The sequence below is a fragment of the Bombus affinis genome, chromosome 10 (assembly GCF_024516045.1).
Source record: "Bombus affinis isolate iyBomAffi1 chromosome 10, iyBomAffi1.2, whole genome shotgun sequence".
Taxonomy (NCBI): Eukaryota; Metazoa; Arthropoda; class Insecta; order Hymenoptera; family Apidae; genus Bombus; species Bombus affinis.
This window is the reverse complement of record NC_066353.1, coordinates 11,498,639-11,515,137: the sequence shown is the minus strand read 5'-3', so window position 1 is coordinate 11,515,137 and position 16,499 is coordinate 11,498,639. Positions and strand designations below refer to the sequence as shown.

At 39.9% G+C, this 16,499-nt stretch overlaps 1 protein-coding gene across 3 annotated transcripts in view; it reads left to right on the top strand.

The window, feature by feature from the left end:
• The window catches only part of LOC126921311 (chondroadherin-like protein), a 168,336-nt gene that overhangs the window by 59,510 nt on the left and 92,327 nt on the right, over positions 1-16,499 (top strand). For 2 of the 3 annotated variants that reach the window (XM_050732800.1, XM_050732802.1), the window contains one exon: positions 4,798-4,869. The exons of the other annotated variant lie outside the window; for it this stretch is intronic. The gene's annotated coding sequence lies outside the window, so the exon portion shown is untranslated. The remainder of the gene's footprint in view (positions 1-4,797; positions 4,870-16,499) is intronic. 3 annotated transcript variants of the gene reach the window in all.

The following is a 16,499-nucleotide window of genomic DNA, read 5'->3' as shown; positions in this document are numbered from 1 at the left end:
TTACAAATAAAAGTCACCTAAAACGGAAAACGAATTTCAAGCCAATCGACTTTGCTAGTTTCAAAAGTCGCGAATAATCGAGTCAGATGTGCAAGAATTCGCTTCCTTTCTATTTCGGTTCCAAGCTACCCTGAAACGAGCCGAACTACTTTGGACACTTGGTTTCAAAGGTAGTTCTTTGTTTCTAGGTCACGGCTAATTGGATAACGGGCATAATTACCGTATGATGCGTCGGCGAACGAGTCGTTATACACGAACGACACGGCAACCAGCTTGCGCAAATTGCCGTCGAATTGTACGAACGATTCGCGATGAATCGCGTTTTATTCGTCGGTGATGGCGATCGACGTAGAACGAAGTAGCAATCGAAGAAAATATTGGTCTCTCGTCGTTTAATATGCGCGTCGAGCTGACGCTAGGAAGACTTTGTCGTTGGTTATTTATCGCCACGAGAAACGACACGAATGGATTGCTGTACGATGTATTTGAGAATCCTAAAATTCTTGCGCGGAGTTGCTCGACTTCCTGTGTCCTTGGTGATTTACAGCCATGGGACTCGATTCTACTAATTCCTCCGTTATCCATGATACGACTCTGTTTCATTTATTTCTTTCTCCTCATTTCTGCTTTCTTTGCTCGTGCTGGATCTTATAGTCGGATTGCTTTCAAATTAGCCCGATACGATTACGACAGAGTCTCGTCACGGTGTCGATAAAATTTCAGCAAATTTCGTACAACGCGGATAATATATTCGTAAAAATATTCCGCGCCAAGTATTCGAATAGCTTTCGCGATGCCGTGTGAACGACGTGATTCACGAATATCCTGGAAATTTTCTACCGCAACGTTTGCGCTACGATTCGTTTTATTAAGTCATTAAAACCGGGTCGGGACGCGTAAGAATAATAATAATGACAAAGAGTTGAAAAATTCGCGAGTGCGAGTTACGCGCTCAACATTTGTCATAATTAACACGAGGTTAAACCCGTGTAACATACATATAATAGAAGCATCCCATCAGAGATACCACGAGCGTTCCGTAAAAATTCCGACCGAACTTCACGCAACGTTTTGTCCGCGCGGAATATAAATGAGACTGGCCGCTGTAAATTGAACAGCTTTAATCCGCTTAGGAAGTATCGGAAAAGCGCGGACCTCGATTTAGTCACGTACGTAAAAATATCGAGAACTTGCCGGCGACGGGGGTGAAATTATTTCCTACCCTTTGAAAAAATCCCCGTGGACCGCGGAAGGGCAGATTTAACGAGAAAAAAAATCAACTCACATTCGTACGTGAAACGCGATCACGCTCTTTCAAATAATGTTACACGGACCTTCGACGAACGTTCGCACGCTCGACGACAATCTCTTCTCTTCTCGACGTCTCCCTTTGGCGATGTTCCCATCGTTGTTTTCCAATTCGCCGGCGAAAAAACCCGTGAATTTTTCGACGCTCTATAAATAATACGTATTGTCTGGTTGTTTTTACGTTAAACCGCATCTGCCACCAAGGCTTCCGGCGTTATTTTCCCCTGCTGTGTATCAGGCAGCCGTTTTTCTCCATTGTCACTCAAAGAAGCGACAAAATCCGAGACCGTGTTTCGAGCTCGTTTCATTTACAGGCCAACTCTATGGAAAATGCATTTGCATCTCCGGTGTTCCAGAAGACGTCACCGGTTATTTAAAATACGCTGATCTACAGGGCGTTTATCGTACATACTTCGGGGCCGTGCGGTTTCTTGTAACAGAATCTATTTTTGTAATGAAAATACTCTTGTATTTCAAATTGAAATGTTGATTATCGAATATGAGCTTATCGTATGGTGCTTCTATTTTAAGGTAGTATTTCCAACAAACATCGATTTAAATTACAAATGTCTAGATATTTTAAAAAAAAAAACACGCGTTTATATCGATGCCGGTGGAATATTTAGAAGATACAGAACCGTCTATCGTTTGAATAAGGATATTATCGATTTCACGAAAATATAGGAAACGATTGAATCGTGTTTAAAAGTAAAAAATAAATCCTTTCGAGGACGAGCAAAACATTCGATAAATCAAGAGTCACCGCTTAAATAAAAATAATTCCACTGAAATGCAATTCAAGAACTTCCGATATCCGAAAGGAGAGACTCGATAGATTATTAAGAGATTATTGCTTATTATTAAAATTAATAGATTATTAATATTTATAGATTATATCAAAAGTGGAAATTACGTCCATATTTAATATCGCGTTGATGATTCTGGCTCGTGAGACTGGATGTCGGCAATACGAGAATAGCAAGTGGAGTATTTGTGATAAATCATACGTATGGAATCGCTTATGAAGCAATTAAATCCATTCGATGAAATTTAAACTCCGATCTGAGCATTTCGAGGAGGTTTGCTCGAAGTTCGCCTTCGTCGAGGTATCGATCATTCAGTGGCGAACAATCGTTTCCTGTTTTCGTAGTCTGCGTGCATTACGCATAAATTAATGCGTTAGTGGGCGTTGAATTTTCTCGCTGGAATAATTATACGAGTTGCGTTTGATTAAACGAGTCAAGGATTACGCTTTTGTCCGATTATAGAATTATATCGGATCGATTTTTCATTTGCCAATTATCGTTACGCACATGTGCCGAAGTTCAGCTTATGTTCGTTTCACGTTACATTATGTCGATAATTTTTGTACGAATTCATTTGATAAGATGATATACGCTTCAATAGCGATAACAGTCCTGTTTTAATGACGTTCATTTCATACGTAACGTCGCAATTACGATCGTATTACTTCCGATACGTGCTCGTAATTCCCCGCAATTTCATTGTCCGACGAGGTAAATATAACGGCACAGTTACGCGAACTGCCATCAAGGTTAACCTAACCGAAAATGATAGTCGCCGTTTATAACGATCAGTTAAATTGAAATTTCTCGAAATCCTGGTTACCAGATTCTATCGGTTTGCTGGCGTTCGAAAAACGAGGGAAAAGACGAATGGATCGAAGCGAACGTGTAAATTACGTTTCCACAAACTTTTGGTCGCAGACAACAGCCAAATATTCTGCAATTTATTCAAAAATTTACTATACTGTAATGGCATAACATAGTTGCCCGTGCTGTTAATTCATTTTTCTCGATCTCCTCTTTTTTCGCTTTTATCGAATACGTACGTGTTTTCGTACATATCTCTTGCACAAGGTATGAACATTTTTGCGCTTTTGAATCTAGACGATTGTTTTCGACGATGTTGTGATCAGAACAGCGAAAGAATGAAAATGTGGATGGCGTTTCACAGTCGAACCGGCGGTATATCTTTGAAATAGCGTACAAACGAAAGGACCGCGTGGCTGTGTTTTCAACGCGATTAACGCGGGCTTAATTGCTTCGATCGTATTGTTAATCCGATTCACGAAATTCCTGGTGGCTTAATTGCTAGCAGTTGGAGGGCACGAACGTTAACATGCCACGGATGTACCCAGCCAGTACAAGATTGCAATTAACGCGCGGCTGTTCTTCGAATTTGTCGCTAAGAAAATCGAAGTTGATCGTTTTGATAACCCGTTTCAAAAATACGATCCAGCTATTGCCTGGCTACCAACGAATATAGAGATTAGGTCAAATTTATTTTTCGCCGACCAGTTATTATATAAGTTGCAATTAAATTTAACTTCATTAAAATATAATTCTATCAATTTATAATACGTGTTTGCAATCTATGTTAATGTTATTATGGTGGATGATTGAAGTTGTCCAGTTGAATTTAGGTAAAATTGACACTCCAGTTATTACTGCTGAAATATGCATTTATCGAGTGGTACATAGTAATTTATTTATGATTTATGTTAACGTTATTACCGAATGATTGAAGTTTGCTTTTTCGAATTTGTTTAAAATTATTTACTAATGGATTTAATCTTTCAAGATTCCACTTATCCATATATATATATAGATATATTTCGTTGTAAAATAATTACGTGGTAATCGAATTAATGAAATGTCTGCAAATCGACCAGTCGCCAGTTTTATTCGTGATATTTAATTCATTCTTCGAAATGGCCTCCTAACTGTCCCAAGAAATAAATATATAATACCGGCGTAATGGAGAAATGTTTCTATCGATAATGTAATTTGCACGGATACACGATTCGTTTAATTAGACTGAGATAAAGAATAACGTAGACACAATTGTTTAAGTTTAAATAAAAGAATCGCGTGTCTGTACAAATTAAGTAAACGATGGAAATATTTCTTCATTAAGCAAGCAATACTTTATTCACGATGTTTAATTCACTCTCCGGATTGATCTCTGAATTAATAACATACGAAAATGTCGTTTGTTTTTCTCTTTTTTAATTCATCGAACATCTATTTCCTCTTCGGGCATAAAATGCTGCTCCATTTCGTCAAATAATTTCATCGAATCGTACCTTCTATTCACAAGCTCCAAGTAATTCTCATCGAAGCGAAACCCAAGAAACGGAAAGAAAGAAAAAGTAGATAAATCTACGACAATTAATAACGTACCATTGATTCGACCGATCGTTAATCATCGCTGGTTTCCACAACGATAAGAGAGAAAATAGATAAATAAAGGTGGAGCAAGGTAGAATTGCATCGAAGAACAGCGCGGTATTCGAGTATCATAGAGTTGGCGTTGGTATCGGTTTGTGTATGGATTATACATCGCGTCGAGCAGCCACTCGACGAAGGAGCTTTTTCATGGCCGTTCCTTTTCATCGTCGATGACATAAATCAAATTCAGCACAGTATTCCATACACTCACACGGCGTTCGTTTCTTTTTTTCAGGTACGTACGGTGCGCGTCAGTGAACTGTTCGCGAGGGTATTCCGCTAATTGGCTACAACCGATCACGGTTCGGTAAGTAAACATTATTTCGAAAGATGGCAAAAATTCGCTGGTCCCGCGAACGCAAGAAACGATGCTGCCTCGTGTATCGTTTCCCAACGAGTGTCATTGAAATTCTGTTACACGTGTAAAATCGATATTGTTCGTTCTTCAGATGCATCGAATGTATCGAGAAGAACTCTGCTTCGGCTTTTCAACGATCGAAACATTAACGAAGCTGATACTTGAACGAATAAATAGAATTAAATTCGAATTGTCTTAACGTAGAAAATAGGTAAAAACGTTCAGATTATGCCGATAGTCAGATATTTCGTCTATTGTACGACGTTCTGCGAACGTAAAACTTTGATATCTCTCGGCCAGTTTCTTCGACCAACTGCGAGCTTCTTATTCATGTGAGCTATCGTTTGCCTCTGGGGAAATCTTTACGTCATCGTCGTAGTAGTTTATTTATTTATTTTTCAGGAATCTCATTCCCTTCGGAAATGACGTTTTAGACAACTGGTCGATTAAGGAAATTAATAGATCCCAGCTGTTACATCTTTCGGATATCCTAACACGAAACATATTGAAACGTTCTCGCTACAAGCAAAATCGTTATATTCCTTCCTCGGCAGCCAATTATGCAAATTTTTATAAAACCTCGACATCGTAAGAATATAATCTCGGATAGATTAATACTTTCAAATCGTTCTTTAGAATCGCGCGTATTACCTATCAGTGTCATTTTATCTGGACAACACTCGCTAGCAGGATGAAAAATGGCTCGATACCACGATATTCAAGGCCGTCCTTCGATAACAATACGGCGGAGCAAGAAAAAGTATGTACTTGGGTATTTATATTATAGTAAGGTCGAAGAGTACGACGACCGACGGTGGTCGAACCATTTAATGCGAGTTCCGGCTGTTGCATTCCAGCTAATAAAAAAAAAAAAAGAAAAAAAAATCGGTAAACGTGGCGTGACAGTGGGTGGAGCTTCCGGTCTGGTCGTAAATCTTATTTCGTGACAATTAGAGGCTCGACACGATGGTTCGAATAACTTTCGCAAATGTAATAAAATGTTACCGTCGCGTTCTACTCTGCTTCGTGCACCGCGTTTACCAATTTTCGATTTTCGCCATTCCTTTCCATATTCACGTGCTTTCGTTCGGTTATTTCATCACGACACTGCTCCCGTGCTCGTAACTGGCAATTAATATGGCTTACAACTTCTCTACACTTGCCACGCGAATTATTAAATTGTTCAACAAAGAGAAACACAAAGGAGCAAAGAGAAATAAATACTTTGAAAGTTTTCATTCTCTGCCGTTTCTTTCAATATCTCTAAACAGTTAATTTTGGAATATTCAAGATTTTAGATACCTGATGTACCAATAAATTTCCTTTCATCTAACAGATCACAAATTTTTCTACTTTCCGCCTACTCGAAAGCGTTGCAAGAAATCGGCGACAAATTTTCTAGTTTATCGGATGTGAACGATCGTCATTCTGTATTTATAATATAAGACACAGGAATTAGAGAAAGAACGTATCGTGACAGAAATTCATTGCACGACGTAATAATTACTCCTCTCTTTTCACCTTTTTTCCCTCTACACGATTTATTATCCAGTTATAATCGCATTTGACGTAGTTGCTTTGCACTGTCAAGCGTTAACGAATAACGATTAATTACTATTAACGGAGAGCCTCGTAAATCATCCGACGCAGTCATGCCCTCGTTGCGTTCATCTGACTACATGAAATAACCATTTATATCCTCAACGACTCGAGAAAGTGTCGTTGGATCCTGTAAAACAAAAGCGAAACAACGCTGTGATTTCGAAAATGCAGCTGTCGGAACAGATTCGCGATTATTTACGTTGAACGACGATAACTCTTCATCCGCGCGATGTAGATTACAAGGTAAATATTTTTCAACAAACTCGCGAATTATTGCAATCGATACGTTTTCTGTTTCTTTTAGCGAAATGGTTACGTTACTCGCGCTGCACGTATCGTATGTATCGTTGGTCGTGAAAATATCTGATCGTTTGAATATTTTCTACCTCTTGTTAATTTTTAATCTCCAAGTAGCATCGTTGGATCATAGATAACGACACCCACGTAGGTTACGTCGTAAACGTTATTAACGATCTTACCCGTGCAATATAAATTGCAAATTAAAACGAAACCCCTCGAGATTTCAGAATTACTTGAGTCTGTACATCCTTTTTTGCTTCTAAACGTACGGATCGTCGCTGAAAAGTAGAACGTACGTCTCTCAAAAGTAAATTTCGTGTTTTCCTTTCATCGATACGCGTATAATACGAAAAATATTGTGAACGTGTGACGAATCGCGGTTCGAAAAAAGATTTTGTTTCTGAACTTTGTAAAATGAAGATTCGCTTTGTTTACTCCGTAAGAGAAAAAGAAGGATTAATTTATCGATTCGACTTATGCGTGACCCACTTCTAACAATAAATAAAGAGCGAATAAAAATCTATTTAAGTAGATGTACGATGTAATTAGACGTTCGTTCGAGCAGACTCGTGCAAACATTTAGACTCAAGGTTCCCTCAACTTCATAATTCTTTGTCTAAGAGCAATTTGCGAAATAACTTCTTCTTTAAGTTTTTGCTTTCATTTCGTGCCCCGGTATTTACGGAGAAAGTCGTAGTGCAATTCTTCGTTCCGTCTCGTGTGCTCCACTGTACTTGCTTACGTGGAAGTTTACGGTCAGTTCAGTAGTAACAGTCAACGTATCTTCCAACGAAATCGTGATCACACATAAAGGAAGTTATTTGCGTGCGAACGATGTAATATCCGTGTAATATCGTGAGGAATTCGCGACAAAATTACGACGAAAATATATTTATGTTTATCATGCAAAGAGAAAAAGCCCACGCAAAATCTGAAAGTACATGTCTGCTACTTCCTACGCATTCGGCACGAAACGCAACTCAATTTCCTTCGAATTTATCCACTGTCAGAACTTTATATAAATCGAGAAAATAATTTTAATCGCGTCTATGGTTTACTTCAAAATTAATAGATCGGGTTATTGACACTTTGACTGTCACGGTGGTTATCGGTTATCCGAGTTCCATTTATAAATTTATTATATTTACTCTAACGTTTGTACAATTTTTAGAGCGATTGGGACGAGATAAATTTCGCGAAACGAAAGATTTGGATAGCATTGTCGGAGAAACGTGTGAAAATATTTTGGAAAAATTGAATATTACGCTGTAGTATATTTCGATCTGTCGCGACTCCCAAGATAAAATATGTAAAATTCGCGTAGCAGCCAACGTGTTAGTAACCTGCCAATCTTTCAAGGTATTTGTGGCGCGACAATATCCCTCGAAAGTAAAATACGATGAGCCTCGAAAGCCACGTCGTTCGCGCACGTCTATTCCCTCTCCGGAAAGAAATTCCTTCGCTGTTTCCACTCTCTACACGCTCACGCTGACAAAGAATTCTGGAATGGATAGAACGACAACTTCACGTTATATTAATACCTCAACGACATTTTGCATGCCAAAATTACCGATATTAAATACTTCGCGTTAGCTTTGCTCGAACACGGTGAGATGTCAGAGTTGAATTTTTAAAAAGAAGACGTTCTTCCAGCAATTTTACACGACATATTGGCTTTCTAACAACTTTGCAAGAACGGTTTTTCCGTAATTAATCAAAAAGTCATTTTTCCAACGGTTTACTATAAGCATTACGTATACGGGCAAACTTTCAACGTTGAAGATAAATGGCTGCATTTCTGTACGACTAGGCTCTTTGAAAATTGAATTATACTGCAAATACGTTGAATTTAATGATATATTCGGTTGGCAACTAAGTGGCTGCGGATTTTGCCATTACCACCTAATGACAAAATCCGCAATCACTTAGTTGCCAGTCCAATATTTCCTTAAAAGTCTCTCGTCTTTCGTCAAAGTCGAAGTATCGTAGCATTAAAGATGAGAAAGAAAACCAGAAAAAGGGAAGTATCTCACTTTGTTTACAAGTTAATACCTAGCTAATTAATTCCGCTTTGTCTTTCTCGACAAAATTTCAAAGTAGAATATTCGCCGGTACTTTCCGCGCGTATAACGCCAATTTTACAGTATTAACCGACCATTTCTGTATCACGATAAGGAGGGAAGTTCTGAAAGCTTCGGAGCTTAGTTCGGATAGCGGATGGACTTAGAAGGAAGAAGCTGCTTGGTAGAAAATTTGCCAGGCAAAGATAAAGTAAGGTCGTAAGGTAGCCAGTGGCTGAGCGATTTCGAGAATTAATTTTCTTGAACTGCTACAAGGTAATATTCTCTTCTCGTCTTAATCGAAAGATTGGCCAGAGTCAAAACCGCTTGTACCTCAGCGCATTCACCTCTGCTCGGAATTTCGTCTGTTTTCAGGTTTAGCAGATGCGTACGAGCGATGGAACAGAGATTCTCCGCTCGCTCTGACATCGCCGCTTTTTTAAATGATACTAAGCGAGATTAATTGCTCGCTGCGGTTAGTCATAAGCGTGACAAATTTGAGGAAATAAGATTGAGATTAAACGGACTCGAGTGTCTTTTATCAGCGATAGCGATTGTTTGTAGTTGTTTATTATCGCTGATAGACGGCTAAAATGAAGATAAAGAGAGAAACAAAGATCGGACAAACGCGAATTATTTATAGAAAAATTTCTTGCGGAATGAACGTTTTCTCTACAGAAAACAATTATCGGTGATCAAACAATCGATTATAAACAAATTAAAACAACATTCGAAAAATTGTACGATACTCGAAGGGAAAGAGAACACGAGGATGTGAAGTAACAAAAGACGATTAATTATCAGAAGCAAATTATCCTCGAGTATCCTGGCGAATGCACAGTGAATTTCACCGGGAATTTCATTTTGTTCGGACAAAAGTCCGCCGGACGAGGAGCAGTAACGAGTATTATTTTGTTTTAATATTCTAATTAACGGAGCTTATTTGGCGCGACTGCCGCGTATTCGAAATCGCGCAACTTCCAAACCATCGGAAATACGATAGCGTACAGGAGAAAGCTCTTTACTCGTGACTTTCGACGTGGCATCTGAAATCGATCAAGCGTGTTGAACTCAGGATCCCAGATTAATGGGTTAAATGATTTCTCTTCGATTTGTGCAACGTAACGGAAGGAATTGTATTTTCTTCTTGAACGATAGTATTGGCATACGGTACTACAGGTACTGACACGTGTTACTTCCTGCTCCACGTCTACATGTGTATAACGATCGCCGTAGAATCGGTGGAAATCGAGAATTCAGAATACAATGGATAGAACGTAACGAGACGTGAACATTGGCGATTGGTCAGTCGGTAAAGTAGGCGCAAATAGTCGTGGCAGAGGAACAACATAGATAGGCAAAACTCTAGTCGAAGCAGGATGAACAGGTTACAGGCGAAAAAGAAAAGCACGACCTAAAACAGGACGAAAAAATCGATCAAAGATTAGCTCTGTTTCGCTGTAACGTCTACGGCTGAATGTTTATGCCGTTAAAACTAGCTTATTTTTAATTCGTTTTATTTGATAGTTCGTATCTATCAACCGATTTTACGATTTTGCGAGTTCCCTTCGTCTGGGTGTGTTGTTAAACAACTGCTCATGGAATTGGTATAGTACAGTCGTAATAAAATCAGGATAAGAGTGTAGTGAATTTTTAATTCGTCACTCGCATTAAAATATGTACAACGTTAGATCGTAGAACTCTATTTATATAAAGTTGGTCTGTTTGGACGATACTCTAATTATTGCCCGAACAAATAAACTCCTACTGGTTGAATAATTTGGGAAAATTGATTATCTCGTATAAAGACCATGGGTGAAAAATACTTTATCATTCGATACAACGTCGATCAATCCCATTTCATCAGATCTGTCTTTTAATATGATTTTCAGACTAAATATATATTCTTGCCGATTCTTTTAACTCAATATCGCGAATCATATTGGAATCGTTTAAAATACATCCAATCGAATAACGTCGAATATATCGATCATCGTAAAATCAGATATGCTTTTTCCGAGCTTCTCTTTCGCAAACGTACACACGTTTTTTAAAACTTCATTTTAGAAATCTCCCTCGGTTCAATCGCCATATTAAAATACTATATTTTAAAAAATTGAAGAATATCAACTCCAAGAGTATAATTTGTCCCGCGAAGGATTCGTATAAACCGAGTTCAACTAGACAAACAACAATTCCAAGCTTCATGGGCAATTCAAATCGTTTCGTTCCTCGAAACATTGGTTAAAGAAATTTGACCAACGCTGTGCGTATGCAGAACACTAGAATTATTTCGCGGTCGATTTATCGAATAAACTGGACCAAAGGAAAAATAAATAAACGAACGCGACGACGTGGATTCTCCATTAGTTTAGTCGGTCCTTAATCCTTGCATCTTGGCGTCGTCGGCAGGGTTGATTTCGTGTCGTACCGCAACAGGCGAATCTATTTTCGCCAGCGGATCCGTGCAGGGTGCTGGCGCTTTGTCTAGCGCTTGGCCAGTATGCGGACGTGTCACCTAACGATAGTTAATTATCATTAACGCGCAGCATAATGCACGCGCGACTATAATCTCATTATGAGAGCATTTCGCCGGCGAATGCGTTTTCATGCAGTCGGAGCCAGCATGCGATCCGTGATACCGTCGAACCAGTGTCCGACACGAATCCAGGGCACGCGCGTACCCCTTCCTAAGTGACGTGTATGGGACTGTGATTTAAATATACGGTCGGCCACTTCAAAAGGTAACTACCTCATAAATTTGAAGCTTTATGAAGCTGTGTAACTGGTTATCCGCCGACAGTCGTGCAACAATATCGTCTGACTTTAGCCAAACTAAGTTTGCCTGGTGCGTGTCGCGGTTACGGCGCGATCGCCAACGTGTCACCGACCACAAAATATGATTTCGGGTAAATTCACACCTAGTCGAGTTTGCTTTTTTTTTCTTTTTCTTTTTCGTTTTTTTTTTTTTTTTTGTGGTATGACTTTCTGAGAGGAAATTTTATTTTCACGGTTCCTGCTGGTGTTCGAGAACAGGCCACCATCGGTTCTTCGTTTGCTCGTCATCTGCTCGCGAACGTGTTCCTTTTCCGAGCGTATCACGCGTATACTGTGTACGAGACGTTTTGAAATTTCGTTAGCATTATCGCGAGACTAGATTCTATTGTACGTTATATCGGTGAAATTTACGAGCAACGGCTGGCAATTGCTCGTTCGATCAGTGTACACTTCCTTTGGTATTTCACGCAACTGTCATTATGTGTTCGAGCCAAACTTCTTATACGTTTAAATGGCAAAGTAAGCGTGTGAGAAAATGCGAGAAAGTAGTTGGAATTATTTAAATTATCGTTGCGATTTTATTACGATTAAATTACCATCGAACATTCCTTGAAATTTTATTACTAAGAATAACTTGGGTTACTCCGAAGGTTAGATTTGCTGAAAGTTGGAAAGTTAGTTTTCGTGCGTTCGAGTAAAATAGTTTGCATTAATCAAACGTAATATCGTCGAGGGCTTTGTAGCACAGAAACGTCCGGTTCTCGTTTGATCGCCGGAGTTAAGTTACATCGAATACGGTTAGTGCTTGGTGCTAACCGTAGCACTGGCCAACTTCTGGACAGTGCTCAGACTAGATAGAAACTCTGAGTGTTATTAACGTCGATAGCGTGCGGTTCTCCTAAAACTCTAAGTCCATGGCTAATGACCATATAGAAGCAAGCTGATATTGACCATAATCCTTACATTCTCTCAACACTCTACAACTGCTAACATCTTCAATCTACGTAGTTACGATTCTACCCTGGCTGCAGGGATAACTACGTTTCATCGTGAAATTCGTATTACTATACATCTCAATTGAATCGTCGAGTTTACATTACCGTAGAAATGTTGAGTCGAAGATAGATTTTCATTCGAAAAACGTTAAATAGCATAACGATAACGACATATATGAAATTCTATTTTTACTTGCTTTCGAAAAGCTATTAATTATTATTCCTGCTTCCTCTTCGTAGTATTAAAAATATTGCTTGTCATAAAACTAAAATACCATTTGCGTTAATAATTCGGTTCTAACACGTTGCTTTAATTTTCTACAATGTGGTAATAAAATACCGTTCTTTAGTCATAAAATGGCATTAAAGTAAAAAGATCACGCCTTTTAATATTTTTTTATTAAAACTCGGTCGCTATGCGTCAACGTGCTTCAAACTATCCTCGTTTAGATGTTTTTTCGTACTGCGGATGAACTCGCGCGGATGTACTCGTCGGAAGTTTATGAATTTAGCAGAAGCAGCGCTTGATATCTTCCTCCGCCGAAAATTACTCGATTTTAAGCCCGTAAAAGGAATCGTGCTGCAAGATAGAAAGAGGAAATTTCAAAATGTTTCGCGAATCAATGCAATTGCCCGAGTTTGCAAGTCACGAACATGGCTCTTTTCGACTTTACGTTCTCGAATGCAGCAAACACGATTTCCAAACCGTAAAATCGATGCTAACGACACCGGCTCGTAAAGTCTGATAGCAACGATGTCTCTCGTGTCGGCGCCATTAAGCAACTCACCTTATGGAATTCGACATTGATGACTTGCTAATTTCGCTAACATTTCACCTTTCAAGTTTTAGAAGAATCTTCTTACGACTATCTGTCATGTAATCCTGGCTTTACCGAAGCTAACAAAGCTTCAACGAATGAATATAACGCAACATGTAAAACAAACAAGCTTGAAAGAAGAAGAAAAAAGGCGAACCCAAGCAACTCCCAATGGCAATGGGGAGAGCAAAAGCTAGCGGGGAGTCTCGAATTCCCCCCATCTTTCTTGTCTCCCATATTTCTCTTTCTCCCCGGGGGGAAAAAAAGCGATTCTTCATTTTCAGCGACGTTCGTGTCGGGAGTTCCTTCCATCGAACCGTCCGATATATACGGACCAGGAGGAGAGAACCTCGTAAGCACTTCCGCTTCTTCACCGTCGAAAAATAAGAAATAAGGGCGGGAAAAGGAGATAAAAGAGGGAAAGAAGAAAGAGCTCGTATCCATTCGAGGAGTTTCTTTCACCATAAATAAGGAACGGAATCGAGGAAATAAATGCTCGGAATGATGTCCGAAACAATTTCGTGGCGATTCTATTTTGCCTTCACTTTCGTGGCGATTCTATTTCGCCTTCACTTTCGTGGCGATTCTATTTCGCCTTCACTTTCGTGGCGATTCTATTTTGCCTTTCCTTTCGTGGCTCCTTCGGCAATTCCTGTCGCAGTTCCGCCATTCCCCACAGGACGGCCGAATCGTATTTTCGAGCCGGACAATACACGAGAACGAAATACGTAAGTGGTACTTACACGGTACGCATGCACTCGCACACGCGAGCCATCGCGCATTCCGGAAACAGGATCGAACGCTCCCTTTTCCGTTTCTGCTTCGAACAATTCCAACAGAATTGCCTGCCGTAGGATTCGCTGTTCCTCCGTCACTGCCTTCCGTCCCGATTTACCGTAAACACATTCGGCGAATTCTGCTTTCTCGATTTCCAGCTTAATGGGATTAAAGGTGGACTATAGGGAGAATTCTAATATCGTAAGATAATTCGATCGAACGATCGGGGCAGTTTCATCATGGGAATACCGTGGTTTGGTTTCTGCCAAATGATTTATAGCCGAAGTTTATCGCTTGGGGTATTTCTGGAGCGAAGAAGAGGCTTATTGGAAGAGGAAATGTTCGTAGCTGCGGTAAGGCACGTCGTACTTTGCTGCTTTATGTGACGAGTAATGGGGATTGTCATAGTTAGAAGAGAGATAGCATGATAGAATGACCGTTAAGACCAAGAAACGTGATAGTCTTCCTTAGTCGTAAAGCGGAAAAGCCTTATTCTCATTTTTAGACGTGCCGGGCGCGTACATAGACGGTAAAGGAATCTCGAAAACGTCCCACGAAGTTACAATTTCAACGGCAATAAATGACACCGAATATAACGTTGAAAGTTACAAGCGAACGAATTACTCGCGGAGCGTAGGCCACGCGTCTGTCTAAATGGAAACAAATATCGCCATTTAAGAGAAGGTTACCTTAAAATCTCGGAGGCACGCCCAGACACAGATGAGATTTACGACCATCCTACGATCCCTTTCTCGGACCTCCGTAAGTTTCGCTGCAAACATCGTATACCTGAATACGATGCACGTATGTATATGAGAAGCGCGATATCGCAGTTCGTAAAAACTTCATTGCAACGTTACGGTATAGTAGCGTCGATTAATACTTCTATTGAGATATGTATAATTTTGTGTGCTGGACTGGGTTAAATGCGTAAAAGAGATACTGGAAAACAGATGAATGTAAACTGTTCAGTCGGTTAACAGTCGGATATGGAAGAAAGTGCTGAGACGCGTGCAAGTGTGTATCGATGAATATTTTAGAAATCGTCCATAAAATAAATATATGACTATGCTAATATTAATTCCAAGTGTAAATTCAGTGTTCCTATAACGATATTTCGGCTATCAAGATCCACAATTCTCATCGCAGATTGTTACCTCGCAGCACAATTTCTACGAGACGTAAATCGATAGCCTCGCTCGCAAACATTCGTTGCATCTTCGATCGCGTACCATCCGCGGCTGTATCAACCATCCTAACGTACATACGCACGCGTACGTTGGCAGTCATCTACGTGCAAACGTAGTATGAAAAACTTGGGAACGATGCGACTATCGCAGCCATTCTGTATCCGCGATAATCTGTAACAACGGAAGCCGAAAAACACGAAGCGTTGTTTTAGTTTCCATTTTCCTACATTCAGCGTAATCCATTATTTACACCGGCAACATCCAGCCATAGTTTCACCGGTAACAGCAACCATTTCGTTTCTCGCTTTTCGTCCAGAGACAAGTATGAATACGCGCCGCGCAATGGGTAGAGAAACAGGTGAGAAAGACGCGGAAGGGAATAACACGTCTGTGCAAAGAATAACGCGACCCTTGAAAAATGATACGACCGGCTTGATCCACGAAACGGCTCGATGCAGGCTTAATAAATCATGCTGGCGTGTACGCAAAACCGTGTTAAAAGAATGCAGGATACAGGAAGTAAATCGGACGCGAAGGGAACGAGAATTATATTCTACGGGGACTCGTTACTTCGACGGCCGACCGTATTGAGACGACGCACGGAGAACCGGAAGACGTTATACTTGGCTGTAATTTATCATTTGGAGGAGACACTTCTCGTCTTGACGAGGAAGAACGAAGGACGATACAAATTGCAACGTCGTAGAAATTTATTTCGCACACATTGTACGTAACGATGCATTATAGGTTGCGTGCTAATGTAATTGAATCTTGACGATATCTTGGAATTCTTACGAGGATTTCGCATGAAATTTTAAGCTCGCAGAACCACGTTATATGTTTCCTTTGACCTTTATCCTGTTATTCGATGAACTTTCCCGGTAATTGAAACTAATCCGCAAGATACTCGCACGCGTCTTACACACCCTCTGTTGACGCTGCAACCTCAAATATTTTTCTATGGGAAAAGTCTAATGCTCTTCCATACGACCTACGCGTTATAGAGAAGTCGCTTGCGCGTTTAGGACATCTGAACGAAAGAATAAACAGAGAATCGAT